Consider the following 19,906-nt stretch of genomic DNA (forward strand, 5'->3'; position numbering starts at 1 on the left):
ACGTTAGTTCCCAGTACCTCTATCAAACAGAGCCACTGCAGTGATCACTGGGGTGATCTTTCTATTTCTCATCCACTCTTCAAGATTTCTCTTGAAGAGGGCCAGTAAGGTGCTCTGCTTGACATGTATGGGAAGTCTATTCCAGAGCATGGGCAATCTCTGGGTTATGAACTTGTCCCTCCAGCATGTTCTGTTGATTGTGGTAATGAGGTTGAGGTCTTTGGAGTGTGTGGTGCTGAGGGATTTGTATTTCTTTAGATGTAGCATTTCTAACAGAGCTGGGTCAGACATGGCTTTGTAAGTCAAGCAGAGATTGCCTCTTAGTAGACAATTTGAGACAGAGAATAACTGGAGATTTTTGAGTCTGCCCATGTAGGGCATGTGTTTAAGGCCTAGGATTCTCTTCATGAGGTACTTTTGTGGCCTTTCCAGCTGTTGCATGTGTCTAGTGAGGTACATGCCAAATGGGGCATTATTCTCTACGACTGGCCTAATGAGGGAAGAGTAGAGCGGGATGATGACCTCTTTCTTCCTGGATGCAAAACCCTTGGTAATGAGATGTGCCACATAGAAGGACTTTCTGACCACAGTTGCAATGTGGTGGTTGAAGGAAAGGTTGCTGTCTACCTGTGTCCTCAGATCTCTTTTAACGCCTTCAGTGTTCAGTGGGCTCCCATCGATGTGGTAATTAGTGGGAACTGAGTTTTTCCCAAAGGGGATGATGATGCATTTTTTGGCATTAAGCTTAAGGTCATGGCTTCACACCAGTCATTGGCCTTAGTGAGGCCTTTCTGTAGAATGTCTACATCAGTTGGGGAGTTAATAATGGCTCCCAGCTTGCATTCTTCTGTGAACGTGGTCAGCCAGAGTTCCTCTGTGTTGACCTGGACTTCTGAGAAGTAGATGCCAAACAGGAGAGGACCCAGAACCGATCCCTGTGGGACTCCACTCATGACTGGTTGGCAGTCTGACTTGGAGTCCACTACTTTCACATTGTGGGTTCTATCTGTGAGCCAGTTTGCAACCCACATAGTGATATAGGGGTTGATGCCTAGTTTGGTGAGTTTATCAATAATTCCTGAGTGGGCAGTGGTATCAAAGGCCTTGGCCAGATCAAGGTAGGTTGTATGAACTGCCTTGCCCTCATCCACAGTTCTGGTGACTGACTCAAAGAAGTCAACAAGGTTGAGCAGACATGATCCACCTTTCCCAAAACTGAATTGTGTGAGATCTAAAGTTTGGAGATTGCCTATATCCTTGTTAATTAGTTTCATGATGATGCACTCTATAGCCTCAGACTTGCCAGGCTAATGGGGGAATAATTCCCAGCGTTTGTAGTCACTCCCCCTTTATGGAGATGGGATGAGTGTAGCAGTACGCTATTCAGTAGGGACAAAGCCTGAGGTGAGGCTGTGAGTGAGCATGGCACACTGATGTGGTGCTAGTTCACTTTGTAGTCCATGTAGAACACATCCAGGGATATTGTCAGGTTCCATGGAAGCTGCATTCTTGGCCTTAGACAATGCAGCTTTAACCTGTGCTGCACTAATGCTGGGTGCCTGGCATTCCTCCGGTGTTTTGACTGGTCTTTTGGGGGGATAAAGTTGGCACTGAATCTGTTGGCCAGTATGTTGGCAATATCTGTTGGCTCACTATAGGAGGTGTCATTGTGCAGTAACTCAGACCAAACCTGGGTATTGCCTTGAAGATTCTTGATATAACTATAGAAGGCTTTGTGGTTATTTTTAGTGTCTGCCACAATCCTGGCTTCATAGCTGGATTTAGAGGTTTTGATGAGGGATCTCAACTTTTTGTTAAGGCTAATAATGAAGTTTTTCCAGTCTTGGGACTTCACCTTTTTCTGCAACAGTTTCTTCCTTCTGTTGTACAGTTTATTAATGGCAGGGGACAACCAGACTGGCTTCCTTTTTTTGGAGGAGAGCGTCTTAGTTCTCTTGGGTATGGCTAGCTCCATGCATTTATGTATGTTTGTGTACATGCCTTAGTGTATGATTCGGCAGTCATGCATCTTTTTTCCATTGACATGGGTGCCGCGAAGTTAGCCACCTCTGTTTTTAGGAGCCCAAAGTCAGCTTTGGAGAAGTTTTTCACGGTCATTACCTTTGTTGGGGGTGTGGGTGAGATGTGGATTTCCATGGTGATTACGTTGTGATTGGATCTAACCAGGGAGGAATTGACTACTGATGTAGAGCACTGGTTGCCCATGTTAGTAATAACCAGGTCAAGGATATTGCTTCCTTTAGTGGGGTAAGAATGAACTGGTCCAGGGCACTGGAACTGATGAATTCCAGGAAGCGTTGGACAAGTGTATTGGTGCAGGAATAGTTTTCCCAGTTGATGGAGGGGCAGTTGAAGTCACCCAGTATGAGAGTGTTGGGTTGGACCCTAATAATTTCTAGGGTGCTTAAGAACTTGGTGTGAGAGTCTTGGGACATGGTTGGGGACCTATAACAGGCTGCAACCTGAATCACCATCTTACCTGATGGTAGTTGTACCTGAAGTATCTCAGATGCGTTATGCTGGGATACTAGTCTGGAGGTGTGCATATCATTTATGAATATATAGACACCACCTCCTTGAGAGCCAAAAGGTGTGGAGTGAGTTATAGCCTGGTAGTGCAGGGGTGCTTTCTGCTGCTTTAAACCGGGTCTCTGTTGCAGCATAAATGTTAATGTTCTCCATTTTGAGGAGTGCTTAGAGAAAGTGCATCTTGACATTTAGACTTCTAGCACTCAGCAGCATGACCCTCAGATTGCATCTATTTATAGCTGTTATGGTGGTAATTTGATCTTTGGAACATTGCATAAAAAAGGCACTATAGGGGTGGCAAGAGCCTTAGCCAGTATCCTGAAACCCAGGGGTGACAGATGCAGGCCATCTCTGGCAAAGCATCGAGGTCTGTCAATCATGTCATCCCAAGCAGACAGATACTGGATCCCCTTAGAATGACACCAGAAGCTTTGCCAATTGTTGAAGTCAATCATTTTCTGCTTGTACTGTGGTATCATTCTGGGTGATGGTAGGATGCTGCTTAGGGCTAGGGTCATACCCTGTGCCACATAATCCGAGAGCTCCTCCATGTTTCTTTTCATGTAGTCCAGGGAGGTGCATCTCAAGTCATTCACACCCATATGGACAGTGACACGGTCATACTTGTACTTGTTGTGGAGTGACCTGAGTGCATGTGTTATGTTTTGAATTTTGGCACCTGATAGACAGCTGACCTGTTACCTTCTCCTTATTCAACCTAGTGAGTGGGACATCAGTGTGCCTCACTATCGAGTCAGCTATGATTAGTGTACTGTGCAAGCTGTTTTGTCTTAGTGGCCTAGGTTGAGGGGCACACTGTGTAGGTGAGCTATGTATCTTGTGATTTGTGCTGTGTTGTAGTGGTTGAGTGTGTTCTTGCCTTAGGGATCTCTACTGTTTGGGTAGATTTCTATTGAGAGCCTCCGCCGAGGTGGGTGTGTGGTTTGTGTTTTTATGTGAGAGCTGTGATAATGGGTGTTCTGGTGGGCTATGTGTTGCATGTGGTGTGGTGCAGGTGTTGACCTTCTCCTTTTGACCAGATATTTCGGTCTTGGCCTGAGAGTGCATGGCTTCCAATATGGATATATAAGTGCATCTCTCACAATTCTGAGTGTTGCAAGGTAAGAGGAGAGGGTTTGAGTACATGAAGCAGATGCTACACTGCCTCAGAATGCCTACGTTTTATTATTTTATTGTATTTTACATTTGTTGACTGGGCTAGTCCGACTGGATATATGTCCGTTTTCAGCAGAGGCCCGGGGAGAAAAGCTCCAACATACAAACATTAGTAAGAACAAGTACAAAGAAATTTAAGCCTATATAATAGTATATACATCCAGATACATTAGATATAAACTATGTCAGAAGACAAGAAGTAAAAAGTATGTTATGATAAAAAAGTTTTCATAAAGCAGAAAGGTTGAGGGAGTTAGTCAGGGTTGGTACAGGGGCAGAGCCAGTGGGTCTTGAGGTGAGTTTTGAGTTGGGATTTAAAGCAGGGAAGAGAGGAGATTGCTGTAAGATTGTGTGGCAGATTGTTCCAAGTTTTCCCTATTTTGTTTGAGAACAAAGATTTGCCAGCTGTGTTATTGGGTTTAGAGGTGGGTATAAGTAGTTTGTTGGAGGAACAAAGGCTTTTGAGATTACAGTAAGGAGTAAGGGAAGTGAGTATGGGAGTTTTTGTGGGTTTGTAAAGGATTTTGTGGGCTAAGGAGAGCCGGTGAAATAGGATTAGATTTTGTATTTCGAGCCAACCTAGTTGCCTTACGTTTTGGTAGTGATGAATTCTAAAGGTAGAGTTAGCAACAAATCTGGCAATATTGTTGTAAGCAACTGACAGTTTGCTGAGCTTAGTTTTGGACAAAGAAGTGTAGATAGGTGAGGCATACAGCAGGGTGGAAATGAGATGGAAATGAGCAATGGAAGTTCTGGCAAGAGGAGTAAGGAATGGTTTAATTCTATAGAGGGAGCCTAGTTTTCTGTTAACTAATTTTATTGGGTTGTTAATGTGTGTGTCAAAGGTCAGATTGTTGTCTATCTCAACTCCAAGGAGTCTGGTAGTTGGATCGGGTGATATGTTAGTGCCATTATTTGTCATGACAGTGAAGTTCATTGGAGGGAATTTTCGGGTAGGGAAAAAAGTAATAATTTGTTTTTTTGGGATCAAAATTAAGCATCACTTTAGGAACCATGTCTCTATGGTTTGGAAAATCTGTTGGGTGAGGGAGTGCAATTCAGAGTGGGTTGAGGAAGAACAGATTAAAGTAGTCATCTGCATATTGTATGCAGGTGGCAGGAGAAATGTATGCAGATCATTAATGAAAATTGAGAACAGAAGAGGGCCAAGTATTGAGCCTTGGGGGATACCTAGAATAATGGGGAGGTTGTTGGACAAGTTATTGTGCCAGCACACAGCCTGTTGTCTGTTGTGCAGATAAGAGTGGAATCACTTAATTGAGTTTGTGTCTAGTGCAAATGATTTAAGTAAGTTTAACAGTATGTCATGATTGACCGTATCAAAGGCTTTGGATAGATCGATAAATAAAGCGGAGGTAAGTATATTATTGTTCCTATTTTTGTTGATGTGGTCTGTGAAGGAGAGGAGGGCAGAGGTGGTGCTATGGTAGGGTCTGAAGCCATGTTGACAGTTAGCTAGCAGGTTGTTAGTTAAGAGGTGATTCAGAAGTTGCTTCTGGACACATTTTTCCATGATTTTAGCAAGAGGAGAGAACAAGGCTATGGGTCGGTAGTTGGAGAGCTCGGTTGAGTTTCCACCTTTATGGAGGGAAATAATATGAGATATTTTCCAGAGTGAAGGAATGTAGCCTTCGACAATGGTTCTGTTAATCAGGAAAGTGATGGGATAGGTTAAAGCACTAGCAGCAAGTTTTAGATATTGAGCAGGAACAAGGACTGCTAATGGAGAAGAGGGCTTAAGTTTATGAAGAAGAGAGCAGATCAGTGAGGAGGGTACAGGTTGCAGTTGAAATGTGGGAATAGATGTGTTGGAGGTGGTAGTCAGACAGGAGAAGTCAGGGGAGAGTTGATTTGAGAGAGACTCGACAGTTTCAGTAAAGAAGGTATTGAAGGCATTTGCAGTTTGTTTGGGGTTATCTTGGGAGGTGCCTGATGGGTTTGGAGTGTCCGAGTGGCCAGGGTTTAGAAAACTATTTATTCCAGCCCAGAACTTTTGTGGGTTATGTAGGTTAGTTTGTTGCAAATGGCAGTAGTAGTTGCTTTTATCACTAAATACTGCTTTTTTATTATGTTTCTTATTTGTCTAAAATTTAGTTGGTCAGCGGGATCTTTAGTACTATGGTATTTGGACCAGAGTTCATTTTTCAGGATTATTTTTTGCCTTGTGTCCTTTGTTAGCCATGGGGTGGGTTTTGAGCAAAGTCTGATGGATCTTGCTGGAGCTTGTGAGTCAAGGATAGATAAGAATTTAGAGTTAAAGTATGTCACAACATCATCCAGTGGGAGGTGTTTAAGAGGAGACCAATTGCAAGATCTAAGTTCAGACTGAAAGCTATCTGGGTTAAAGTTTTTGTTTGTTCTAACCATTTTGTATTTAGTTAAGTTGGGGTGATCAGTTTTATATCTTATTAAGTAAGTAAGGGCATGGTCACTTATATCATCAGGTGCAGTACCTACTGTACATGCTTGGTGGTGACTATTTATCAGGATCCACTATAAAATGCTTTCTTTGTTGCTAGGTTTGTTTGTTCTGGTAGGGGATAGGATGGTTTGTGAAAAACCATGAAGATTTAAGAGGGTGGAAGGGGCAGCTGAGGAGCAGGAATTACAGTCAATATTGACATCCCCAAGGATTATGGCTTATTGTGGGAATTGAATGGCCAGCCAGTTAAGGATTTCTTCTAGGGTGCTGATAGCATTGCCTGGGGGAAGGTAGATGCAGATTATAATGATGGATTTGTAGGTATTAAGCTGGAGTTTGGATATAAGAATTTCAGCGTTACTTTCAAAGGGAGGCTTTTCCTGTAAGGCATTGATTTGCATCCCTGTTTTGTAGAGGATTGCGATTCTGCCACCCTTTTTTATTTTACGGTCTAGTTGATGGATGTTGTAGCCAGGGGGAATAATCTCCTTGTCCTGAATTACTGGCTTAAGTCATTTTTTAGACAGGCAAAGGATGTCAAATGAGTGAAGGTCCAGTAGAGCATGAAGGTGTGCAATTTTATTTTTAATACTACAGATATTAAGGTGTGCTGTAGTGAGAGAGTTTGGGGGTTTGGTTAGTAAATTTGAGTTAGAGGGAATGGTATAGGGAGGATTTCTAGTGGTTGTGTTGTTTGGGCCTGGGTTAGGATGAATGTCACCTGCTAGAAGAGGGAGGATTAATCTTTTTAACCTGTTAGAGGGTTTAGGTAGTATGAGTAGGGTTTTTCTCTCTTTATGATAATAGTAGGTAATGTGAACCTTTCTGTGAAATTTCGTTGGAAGGTAGCTGGCATAATATGTAAAGTTAAAACTCTGGTGAGATGGATTTATGTAATGGTAAGTTATATGTGTGGAGAAAGTGTTAGATTCTGTGAGGCTATGATGTTCATAGGATGTTAGAAGGTAGGGTATTATAAGGAAAGGGAGAACTGAGAGTATGAGAAGTTGTTTTGAGTGTGCTGATGTTAGTTGAGTTGGCATAGTGATACGAGGGAGCAGGAAATATTTTGGGAAGAGGAAGTGGAAGTAATTACAGGAGGAGATGGATGAGAGTTGTGAGTGAGTTAAGTGGCAGGTGGGTGGTGAAAAGTAATTCAGGAGGGGAGGGTGAAAGGGTGAATGGAGGAAATCAAGTGGGGGAGTGATTAAGGAAGTATAAATGTAGGATGTCTGGGGGCAGGTGAGATTTGGGGGCAGGGTAGGGGAGTGGAGTGAGCCCACAGGGCGAACGGAGCGGGTAGAGCCAAGTGGAAGAGAGGACTGCAAAAAACTAACACTAGCTTAAGCCTAAAATAAATGAGGGTGGCCTACAGTTATAGTGAAAGACCAGTGAATTGTAGACACTTTCATACAGGAAAGAATAAGGAGATCTAGAGTAACTGGGAGGTCTAGCTATAGAAGAGAAGGGGAGTAGGGTTTGAATGACTACTATTATCTGGTATAGGAATTAGTAAAGTATTATATTGTGTGACCAATTGCTGTGGAGAAAGCTGCCACCTAGTGGCAAGAGGGAACGACAACAGAAGGAGGAATGGGTCTTTGTGCTCTAAAGAAACCCGACTAGAAGCAAGCTAAAGGGGGAAGAATAGCAATCAGGCTGCGGTAGGCTGCTGTCGCTCACACGGGCGTCAAAGTGATAGTTACAGCTTTATTTACTTAGGTTACAAGTTTTATTGTTTATTATTATATTATTATATATAATATTATTATTATTATTACATACACTGTGATGTCCCTTGTAGTAGTGTTCAGTGATGCCTATATAGCAGACAGTTCAGGTGTCGTCTGTTCTTAGCAGGGAGGTAGTTCTTGGGGTTAAATTTTGGGAGGTAGCTCCCAGGACAGCAGACTGTAAAAAAGACAGAGAGAGAGAAAACAATTATGGAGATATGTTACAGGGTAGAGGAGGTAAAGGGATGGTGCGGAAATAAGGAAAAACAGAGTGTAAGGGGTTGTACAGAGTGTACTATGGATGGGGGGGGGCTAGAGACAGATATAGATGAAGGTTATAGGAAGAAGTAGAGAAAGTTTAGAGAGGTAGCAGTAGAAAATATTGCATCTGGCAGTTATACACATAACAATTTAGTCATTGTAGATACAGTTTCACATCTCCCCTAGAGCCCAGGGAGTTAAAATTACCCAAGGGTGTTAGAGAGGGAAGATTTAGACTTGTAAGCAGATACAATGTGTTTTAAAACATGTGTGTTCATAAAAAAAAACTATCAGCTAATGCAGAAGAGTTAGACTTGTAAATAGATACAGCGTGATTTAAAACACGAGCGTTGCCAAAAACAAACAGTTAATACAGTTCACCAGGTTAATAGGAGAAAGCACAGGGAACTGACCTTTAGACATGCCAGGAGGGATTGACATTATTACTAAGTACTAGAGTTGTTTTCTTATATATTCCTATTACAGGAAAAATGTCACTCAAGGTGTCTGAGTCTGTACAGAGCACTGCCAAACACTTGAGGGGAAACTAATATGTAAACCCTGAAAATATAAGGATGAAATATTTAGGCAGATATTCTGAAGTTAGGAAGAAATCAAGCAGTACTTACTGAAAAATAAAGAATTAGCTTGTCAAGAATGATGAAAAGAGGGCATCGCATGAATGGCTACTGCCTGGCTACTACTAATGCTGGTCTCAGCACAGCTTCACTCTGTTGGGATACAATACTCCTTTGCTTCTTCTCTCACCAGAAGCCAAATGTTAGCACCAATCCCAAGACGAGAAGCAGGCCACGGCATGTTTGGTGATCCACAGTCTTGTCCCAGATGATGCAAGAGTCTGCAGGCTTGTAGCCTTTTTCTGATATGACATCATAAAGCAGAGGATGAACATAATCCACAGTTACTTGTTAAATGTGAGCTTGTAGTCTCTAATATGGAATATACATCAAACAGGAAATGCTGTATGACATCATAAAGCAGTGAATGAACATAATCCTGAGGTACTTGTCTTTCGAGTAGTGTAGCACATTAAGGCTATGAGCTAACAATGAGCTTTATCCTATATTCCAATGTTTTGATTTGTTCAGTTTCCACTTGCTGTACCTTTTACATCTGCCTCTTTGTACAGGGGTAACTTTTTGTGTGGTATTTACTGTAAAGCCTAGAAGTGTTGTTCAGTTTTTCAGTGTATTTGCATATATTGGCAAAAGTTCTCTGAAGGGGTATATTGCAAGTTGACTGTCCATAGTAGAATGCAGGCACATTACAGTAAGTTGTTGCACTATAATTGTGTTACACAGCAGTCTAATACTATGCACCTTAAACACATGTGATCACCATACAGAAGTTCTACAAAAGTTGCGGCTAATGATCATGTGATTGTTAAGGTGCATACTTCCTCATTTGCAGTCATGGACTGGAATTATGGGATGGGGGGATTGTGCTTAGGTTCATAGATTTATAGATTCATAGACTGTTACTAAGCTAATGACCCAGGGGGCCTTTTTAAGCCTAGTCAAGTTTTCCCAAAATAATAATGATATTCTGCATCCAAATAGGACATTGAGGGCCAGGCATTTATAAGCTACCTCTGTCCATAAGGAACATGGGTGCCATCCAGGGCCAGTGTAAATTTCCTATTCCTCACCCACTTATCTAGGTTGTCCTTAGGACACAATAATTCTTGACATTTAATTAAAATTGTTTTGTAGATACACATATTTTCAAGCCAGACCTTACTAAATTGTAGCATATGAACTACTAGTATAATATGACTGTTAGGATTTCTAAGATCTGTGTAAGACACAGCTGTTAATTCCAGTGCTTTGCATACCATCAGAGATCTGCTTAACAAACAGACACAGAAAGCCTCATCCACTTGCAAGCCCAAGTTTACAAAGGCAGAACATGAGATGGTACTGGACACCCTCCATCCCCGTTACAGACGGCTCTTTACAGAAAATTCCTCTGAGTGGCCCTAACATGACCATGTCAAGGTGGGATGTTATCACTAATGATAATGCTGTAGGTGATGAGGTCATGTTTTTAATATGATTAACCACCAAGCAACCAATATGTTCATACTGCCATCCAAAGAGTAAAGGCCAAGGCATGGGAACAGAGGGCAATGGGTGCTGTGCTATCTACTGAACCATCACTGATGGAGATGGTGTAATTTCTGGCCTCACTTGACACTAACAGCACCTCCACAGAGTTCCAGAGTGGGGTGCTGGATGTTGGGACAGAGCTGTCTAGGCCACAGAGAATTCCCATTAATGATGCCCCTAGTAGGTAGTGCTAGTATCACTATCTCGCCCTATTTTTATCTGTTAGTCACATTGAAGTCTATAAGACATGTCTCGTTTATGTCATGCAGGTACATCTGACATTCAGGTCTGACATTCATCTGCACAAGGTATAGGCACAGTTATGACTTGATATCATATCTTTATAGTGTTAATGGTATCAGTTGCATGTGTAGTTGTGGTGCTGGGTCATATTTACACTGGGTATGTTCTGTTTTGATGTATTCACAGATGAATCTTTCTCTGGCACCAGCACTGTGGAACTGTCCATGTCTGATGGCGGAGGATTTTTAGCCTCTAATAATAATGGCCAGGATAATCTGGCACAGTCAGGGGGTGCAATGTGTGTGTGTGTGTGTGTGTGTGTGTGTGTGTGTGTGTGTGTGTGTGTTGGACATAAGGAGTGTGACACACCCCCCACATCATATCTTTAGCACATGGACACAGTCTCTATGCCTGTGTGTACCCTGTGAAAGTGAATGGGTTGATAGTAACACTGTAGATCAGGAAAGTCTGGTAACCCAAGTAGAGATGTGTCTAAAGTTGCCCCTAGCAGTTGGGGGTGAAAAGGTCCATACTGGAGGTTTGATAGCAGTGCTCATCAGAGGTATGGTTACTGCCCTCTCCTTGAGATTGGTGTGTCAGTAACTGCCACCCAGTCTTTGTGCAGGGCCACCATGGAGACAAATGAGATTTCCTCTTCAGCCTCTGGAAAGGATGTGAGTGTGATCCAGGCTATAAATGTTGACACATGGGAGTGCATTTACCATATGTGACATTTGTTGTATAGAATGAAATCACACATTGGAACACACAACATGTACTCTGGCTCATCTGTCAGGAGCAAGTGGGTGTCCTCATGACTGGTCATCTGCTACATCCTTAGATATTATTTGACTTGGCCATGGTTGAACAGGATTATGCCCCTGCACTGTTAGCACTTCCTCTGGAACATCATCTGTTAAAGCGTCTACATACAGAATAGGCTGTCCTTGTGGTTGTGGCCATTATCATGCTAGCACATCCTCTAGCAGACATCAGTCATGGTCAGGAAGCACACCCATGTCTAGCCAATGTTCTGGTACAGCCAGTGCAGCTCCTGGTAGAGCCATTTCTCATAGGAGGGGCTGTGCAAGAGAAGCTAAATATTCTGTCAATATGCCTGGGACCTGTCAATACGCTATGGTACAGTGCTGTACCATGAGCCATGAGCTATGTCACTGCAGCACCCCCCCCCACACACATATCATCAATCATCCACTCCTGACTGCCCTTCAAAAAAAATCCATCCCCCCATACCAGTTCTGACATTTCCCTCTACAAGCACTTTTTCTTTTGATACATCTCAGTACTTCCAATCACACAATACCCAGTGAAAGATATAGACTCTTGTACTCATTTTCTCACCTGTGCAAAAGATGAAAATTGTTGCCTTGCCCTTTGTAGACTGTTACTTCGTTACTTAAGTCTGATGCATAGCATGGACAGTCTACGCATAGGTAGGCACAATTTGGTGTTTTTGTATGCATAAGTTTTAATATTTATTTTCTTAGCTCTTTTGTAGTTTATGTACTCCCTTCTCACCCAAGTAAATAATGAGAACTGTGCCCTTTCCTTTGTACATTGTTACTTGGGATGCTTATGTCTGATGCACAGAGTGGCCAGCCTGTGCATGGGTAAGCACAGTATGGTGATTTTGTATGCAGCATTTTTACCATATGTATCTGGTTAGCTCTTGTATAGCTATGCTGTAAAGCTATCAGCAATCCACTGTCTTTTTCTATTGCCACAGTGAACTGCGCCCACCTCTGTCATGGTCACCACCTGCTGCTGGCTCCTTGACTCCTTGTCTGATTCAGCTACTGCTGTCTGTGGTACTGTGAACTATGGTCCCTAAAGAAGACCACCCTGCTATAACTGCTTCTTAATTATAATATCATGTAACAGCATATATTGGAAGAATTTTTGCGCATATGGCGGGGATCATACTGCAGGGCACTACCACATATATCCAGGCAGTGGAACCATGACTTCACAACCCGAGCACACATTTTGTGATGTTTCAGGTTTGTAATAAGGCATGGTTGTAACTTTGTCGCTGTTTAGTTTGGTTATGTGGATTTCTTTAGTGTCATGATCCGGGGTCTCACTGCATATGCAGCATCACCCTCAGTATGCCTAATTGGGAAGTCACCCCTTGCAAACCATTGATAGAGATCACGTGTGCCATATGTGTGAGTTGTGTAAACTTCCTATGTGATCTGCACACACATTGTAGATGATAGCCTGTGCATTTCAGAGCTCCTGACAGCTGATGAAGTGATAGCCTTTGCAGTTCATGTACCTTCTTCCTAGTTCACCAGATGGGCCTTGTGGGTACTGCGTATGGCCCCACTACCACAGAGAAATGGTCTGTAGCATAGAAGTCCCACATGGTGTTTGTTCTCTCCTCTGGGGCACATAAGAGCTACATATATTTCTACCACATGCCAAAGCATGATATCAAGGAACTGATGGAGTATTCTTGAGGGAGATGCCTGAGTCACCCTTACTGTGTTACCAAAGGTTACTAAAACGCCCCTGCAACTGATATATGTAAAGCCACACATACCTTTGTATCTACTGGGGTGGATACTCCACGACTCTGATGGGAATAAAAATGAGGCTGACACACGTCTTCTGTCTATTGCATGGTGTCCCTGTCCACACAGTATGGGCTCACTATATCACTGTCATGGAGGCCAAGAAATTTTAAGCATGGTCAGAAGACTTCACATCACTGGGAGTGACATTGCGCACAATCTCCTTCAGCAGACACTATAACAGCCTCTTGCAGATACACATTTACAATGACAGCTGTAGCTCTGAACATTGTACACTGTCTTACACTTCCTGAACATAAGCATGTGGACATGAACAGAACTAAAGCAGGTGCAGCATTGCTGCAATGTGTTTAAATGTCTGAGTCTCTCTGCTTTGTGTTTCTGTCTTTTTAGTATACACAGCACTACATTAAGTGGTCATTAGCATAAAACATGGCCGAACATGCTATTTCAGCCTGCTGCATCATTTTGCTTTATTTCCTGAAATGCACACATCCTGCTTGTCACCACTAGTAGTACACATTAGCTTACTGCAATACAACAATGTTTTATAAATTAGTCTGTAAGTTTTTAGTGTGGAAAATTAAAGATCAAAGAAAGGCAGCATGGGTAAAAAGGTGAAGGACAAAAATGGAAGAATAGATTCAATCAAATAGTGAAGTAAGAGAGGCTTTTTTGACTCTATTATGCAGAATTATATAAGCAAAGAGAAGAGAGAGTGTATTTTCTTTCTGCTGGCAAGGAAGGGCATTGGATGCTCAGGAAAATGAAAGATCAACAACAGAATATGGACAGAAGAGATAACTGACACAATCAGATACTGGATAAGTGTCATATTGGGAAGACAATCACTTGTTATAAAAAGATAGGATTATGGGTTTTTAACAACTTTAGGAGAATATTCAATGACACAATGCAGGAGGGGTTCCTACCCAAGTCAATGACTGAATCTACAGTGATAATACTATATAGAAGGAATACAAGAACGACCTAATGAATTGTAAACATATATCCCTAGGTAATGTAGAAGCAAAGCTTTTGATCCCATTCTTGTGGCTAGGATGGAGTATGTATTGCCCTACTGATAGCCGAAGAATAGACTATGGAACAGATATGCAGTTGAACTGGGCATGGAATTAAGGGACATGAAGAAGGCTGGTGGTGGAATGCAGAAATCCAGGATGGTATCAAAAGAGAGGAAGAGAAAACAGGAGATAGAAAAGATGGACTAGTATTACTGGCCAGTTAACAAACAGGCTAAGAAAGCAGTTGCAATAGTAAAGAACAAGACATCAGAGTAGGGCTGACACCTTTTCAAATGCCCAAAGTGGGACATGTTTGGTACAAACATCAGATTTTGCAGGCTGAAACATATCCACTGTGGGCAAGTACAAAGGATAGAACTTCACTTTTTTTGCCTAAATAAAAGCTTATTCTTGTAGCATTTTAGTTGTTTATTCTGTTTCTTATAACATTTAGGTGTTTCAGATACAAAATAGATGTTTTATGGAACTATTACATAAAATATAGGAAATAATTTTGTCTTAAAATCTCAGGACATTTGCCATTTTTGCAACTTTTTTGCAGGACACAACTGCCCAAAGAGGGACTGTCCCTCGCAAAGTGGGACAGGTGGTAACCCTACATCAGAGGCACTCTACCTGTTTCTGCCACATGAGTCAGCAGATGGAAAAATAAACATTCAGGTTACATGGGAAAGACATAAAGATAAAGAATATAGTCATCAGATTCTCTTCATAGGGTATACTAGCAATAACTTGCTTGCCAGTCAACAGGATATCAAGGTGGAATGAATACTTCAAGCAGCTAATGAATGAAGAAGACCGCACAGAACCTGTACTGTCCCAGACACAGCCTGCTATGAATGAGGAAGATAAGCCCACTACAGATGAAGTAAGAACAGCACTAAGGAAATCAAAGTCAAAAAAGCAGCAGGCTGAGATAAAGTCACAGTAGATATGTTGGGTGAGATGGGTAGTAATGATTCCAGGGAATAATTACAGTAAAGGGAAAGGTGTGTCTCCAGATGACCGGAGAATCAGCTTTCTAGTGCCAGTATACAAAAAAAGAAAATAGCATTCACAACAGCATAGAGGTATCATACTATTGTCATAACGTGTGAAAGTGCAGAAAATGGTGCTTGATAAATGAATACACAGTAGAAATTAAGATGTGATATGAACAGTTTGGATTCAGGTCAGAATGCATCAAAATGGACCCAATATTTGCAGCCAGTTAGATAGTTGAGAAGAAGCTAGATATGATGAAATAGTCCAACTGTGCATTCCTATACTTGAGGAAAGCATATGATAAAGTGCTAAAAAAAGCTTTTTTGGGCAGTATTGTGATAGTTCAAAGTCCCAGAAACATGGGTCGAATGGTAGAAGGAACTAATGACACAAGTACAAATGGTGTTTAGGCTCACAAAAGGGTTACCAGAGGGGGTAGATGTGCATTATGGTTTATCACTGAGCCCACTGCTGTTCATACTGATGATGGACAACATTAGCAAATGGGCTCGAAGGAACAGCTCAATAAGGCTGGTGTACACAGATAATGTGGCGTTACAAGCAGACTCATCAAGAATTTCAGCAAATGTTACATGGAATGCAAGACTAAAGGTACATGGGATGAAACTGAGTACTGACAAGATGGTTGTCATGGGAGAAAAGGCGAAAATCAGAATAAGCTGAAAATTGAGATAGAAGGGAAAATAGTGGAAATGGTTAAAATATCTTTGAGGGATGGTTGAGGTAAAGGAAAGTCTGAATGAGGCAGTCAAAGACAGAACCACTGGGGTACAGCCAATTGGCACAGAGTGTCAGTGCTAGTGTAGGACAGAAGAATGTCAAAGAATCTGAAAAGTAAGGCGTGCCAAACAGTAATGTGACTGACAGGTACTACTGTAGGTACTGAAATCTGGTCATTGAAGACAAAGCAGATGAAGAAGCTAGAGGGGATGGAAATGAAGTGCCTGAGGCGAGTGTTAGAATGCACACTATGGGACAGACAAAGAAATGAAGACACCACAGCTGAAGCCAAACAGCTTCAGTTGTAGAGAAGGTAAAAGAGAACAAAGTACAGTGGTTTGGGCACATGTACAAGAAAGCAGATAATCTAATGAAGAAGATTTGGGAGAACCAGGGAGAAGAAAAGAGAAAGTAAAGTGGTGTAGCAAAAAGATGGATGGACTGTATGAGAAAAGACCTGTGACATTCAGACATGGCTGTCAAAGAGGTTAGGATAGTGGCACTGAGTTAACACAGATGGCAATAGTTAATGCAAGACACAACCCAAGCAGAAAATGGGAAAAATGGGGGAAAAAGAAAACAGGTAGGTTTTGTAAAGGGGGGATCATCAACTGACCATTGGAGACTTTGGTGAATTTTGTAGAACGGGCAATCAAGGATGCTAGAAAAGGATAGGGAGTCATTTTCATAGCCATACAAAAAGTCTTTGATTGCATATCCTGGGAATATATGATGGGGATCTTAAAGGAGATTGGGGATGGAGGTTAGTTAAATAGTGTAATGCATTTATATAAGAATCCACAGATAAGAAATGCTGTCAATATATAATCAAGAAGAGTGAATTTATGGCATGGGAAAAGACAGCTGCCCATTGCTAACATGTTAATTCCTGTTAGTGATGATAGAGTGATTGGTGCAGTCAGTAAGAAAAGAGTTACATTGCTGATAATTGCAATTTAGTTATGGGCAATGAGTATGTACAATTGTAAGAACTATAAGATGTATTTGTAAATTTGTAAAGGTACTAAAATCACTAAAACCACCGAGATCATATCACCAAAAAGTATCAAATAAAAAAATCAAAACCAGCTGCTGAGGTTGATTCAAATTTTAATAAAACAAATATAAAACATAAGCGCTTTCTTCCCTACCAAGAGACTTCATCAGATAATCATATAACATTAGTACTGGGTTTAAAAAGTCTTCCTATTGGTTTGATCTGCATAATTAACTCCACATACTATTATTAATGGTTTACCTTCATAACGCCAATCTCAATATGGTCGACCCCACTTCCACGAATACCGAAGTGTGAAAGTCCCAAACGTCGAATTCCACATATCCGAACTACAAAATCTCGCCCCCTGTTTGACCCATGGTAGCACTGGTGTGGAGGTGTGGCGTGGCCAGAAATGTCGAAATTCGACATTTATTCAATATTTTAAAAGTTTTGCGGTTCCGGTTTCGTGGAAACAGTTCAACAATTTGGCCGGTCGATCATATGTGATCGAAGATATGAAGATAAACCATTATTAACCCTCACGTAACTAGAAACACCAAAACCATTTGTAACACACATCCAGTGCAGTTTAGGCATTTAAAACATTCAATAATGAGTAGAGTCATCATAAATATGTAAAATATAGAAAAAGATTAACATAATTTTTTGCACTTATCCAAAAGATTTTTTTCCCCCTTATTTAACTTAGACACAAGCATCTCTCTCATTTAATACAGCCATAAGGGAAACATAATCGTTAAGTTCAGGAGGAAAGGTGGCTTTTAATCTCAACTGCCATTTCAATTCCTTTTTTAATAGAGTAAGTTTCCAGTCACCCCCATTAATGTTCGGTGTCAAGATGTCATTGATACCAAAAGTGAACCTTTTAAAATTAGCACACATCTTGGAGTGCTTATATAGAGCGTTGTTCTCCCTATTGACACTTATTTCATAAAGGTGCTCATATATCCTTGTTTTTAAGGCACTCTTGGTTTTGCTGATGTAAAAGGGTGGACATCCTTCACATTTAACTAAGTATATCAGTCTCTTGGAACTTGGGTTGGGAGGGTGGCTTAATGGCTAAGGTGTTTGCCTTACAAAAACAAGGTGCAGGGTTTGAGTCTCAAAAGGGATAATTGGCTAAGCTTAAAATGGCTCACAAGGGCAGTTAGCTTAGTACTAAACGATGAACCCGATGAACAGTTTCTCCTTCTATATTCCATCATACTACCTAAATCATTTTGTAAAACTATAAAATCACCCTTTACAATAAAAGAGCTTGTTTGTGTTGGTTAAATTCAAGTACTAAAGCACTTTCATATTTGGCTTCAGTATCTGGCTTCAGGCTGGGGGCTGATAATCTTGTTCACTCCAATCCTTAAAAGAGGTTTCAAGTTTTGTGCCCCAACCTTCTTGAACTTCTTTGATGATGTCAATCACTAATTTGTAGGGATAACCTCTTTCCAAAAACATCTCTTGGACTTTACCCAATTCTGTCCCTATTTCAGTTTGTTCAGATGTGTATGTGTGTGAGGGTAGGAAGAGGAACACATTTTCAAGAGTCCATTTGCCAAGTTTATACACCTGTACATCAAGCCAAATATGAAAGCACTTTAGTACTTGAATTTAGCCAACACACCAGAAGTGTACAAGACATCATTAAGAAAAACTGGTGCATTTTTAGAGTGAACCACGATGTTCAAGAAGCAGTTGGTCAAGTACCACTTTTTTCTTTAAAGTGAAAAAGAATTTTAAACAGATTTTTGAATTAAAAGGTAGATTAGCTAATGGTTGGATAAGTGGTACTTTACCTTGTGGCAGATGTAAACAGTGCTCTTTTATTTTAAAGGGTAATTTTGTGGTCCCCTGCCATAAACAAACTGTACAACAGAAGGAAGAAACTGTTGCAAAAGAGAGTAAAATCACATGAGTGGAGGAGCTCCCTGGTCAGCCTCAGTAAGAAGCTGCAATCCCTGATAAAATCCTCCAAAGCTAGTTATGAAAACAAAATCAGCACTGATTCTAAAGACAACCACAAAGCATTCTATAGCTATGTCAAGAATCTCAATGGCAACACTCAGATCTGCTCTGAGTTACAGCACAATGGCACTAAATATACAAACCCAACTGATATTGCCAACATCCTGGCAGATAGGTTCAGTGCTAACTTTACCCCCCTCTCACCCCCTAAAGAGCCCATCTCTATACCGGAAGAATGCAAAGTTCCTGTAATCACGGCTGCAAAGGTAAAAACCACACTCTCCAAAGCCAAGAACACAGCATCCATGGGACCAGACAACATCCCAGGCTGCGTTCTACAAGAACTACAGAATGAACTGGCACCCCACCTAAGTACCATGTTCAGTCATAGCCTCACCTCAGGTTTTTTGCCTGCTGAATGGTGCACAGTGATGGTTACCCCACTCCACAAGGGGGGAGCCACCACAGACCCCAGGAACTACCGCCCCATTAGCCTGATGAGCCTGGTCTGCAAGGCCATGGAATGTATCATCATGGAACTTATAAACAAAGACATTGGTAATCTCCAAACTCTGGACCCCACCCAGTTCGGGTTTGTAAAAGGCAGATCATGTCTCCTAAACCTGATAGACTTCTTTGAAGCAGTCACCAAAGCCGTAGACAAGGGTAAGGTGGTTCACACAGCCTATCTAGATCTTGCCAAGGCTTTCAACACCATCCCCCACTCTGGAATTATAGATAAACTCACTAAACTAGGTATAAATCCCTATGTTACAAGATGGGTTGCCAACTGGCTCACTGACAGAACCCACACTGTGAAAGTAGCAGACTCCAAATCCGACTTCAGACCAGTGACAAGTGGAGTACCACAGGGTTCGGTCCTGGGTCCTCTCCTGTTTGGTATCTACTTCTCTGAAGTACAGGCTAACACAGAAGTTCTGTGGCTAATGAAGTTCACAGATGACTGCAAACTAGGAGCCATAATCGAAACTCCTAACGATGTGGACATCCTACAAAAGGGCTTCACTGAGACCGATGCCTGGTGTCAAAGCCATGGCCTCA

The sequence above is a fragment of the Protopterus annectens genome, chromosome 4.part1 (genome assembly GCF_019279795.1).
Source record: "Protopterus annectens isolate FY-2018-M chromosome 4.part1, PAN1.0, whole genome shotgun sequence".
Classification (NCBI taxonomy): domain Eukaryota; kingdom Metazoa; phylum Chordata; order Ceratodontiformes; family Protopteridae; genus Protopterus; species Protopterus annectens.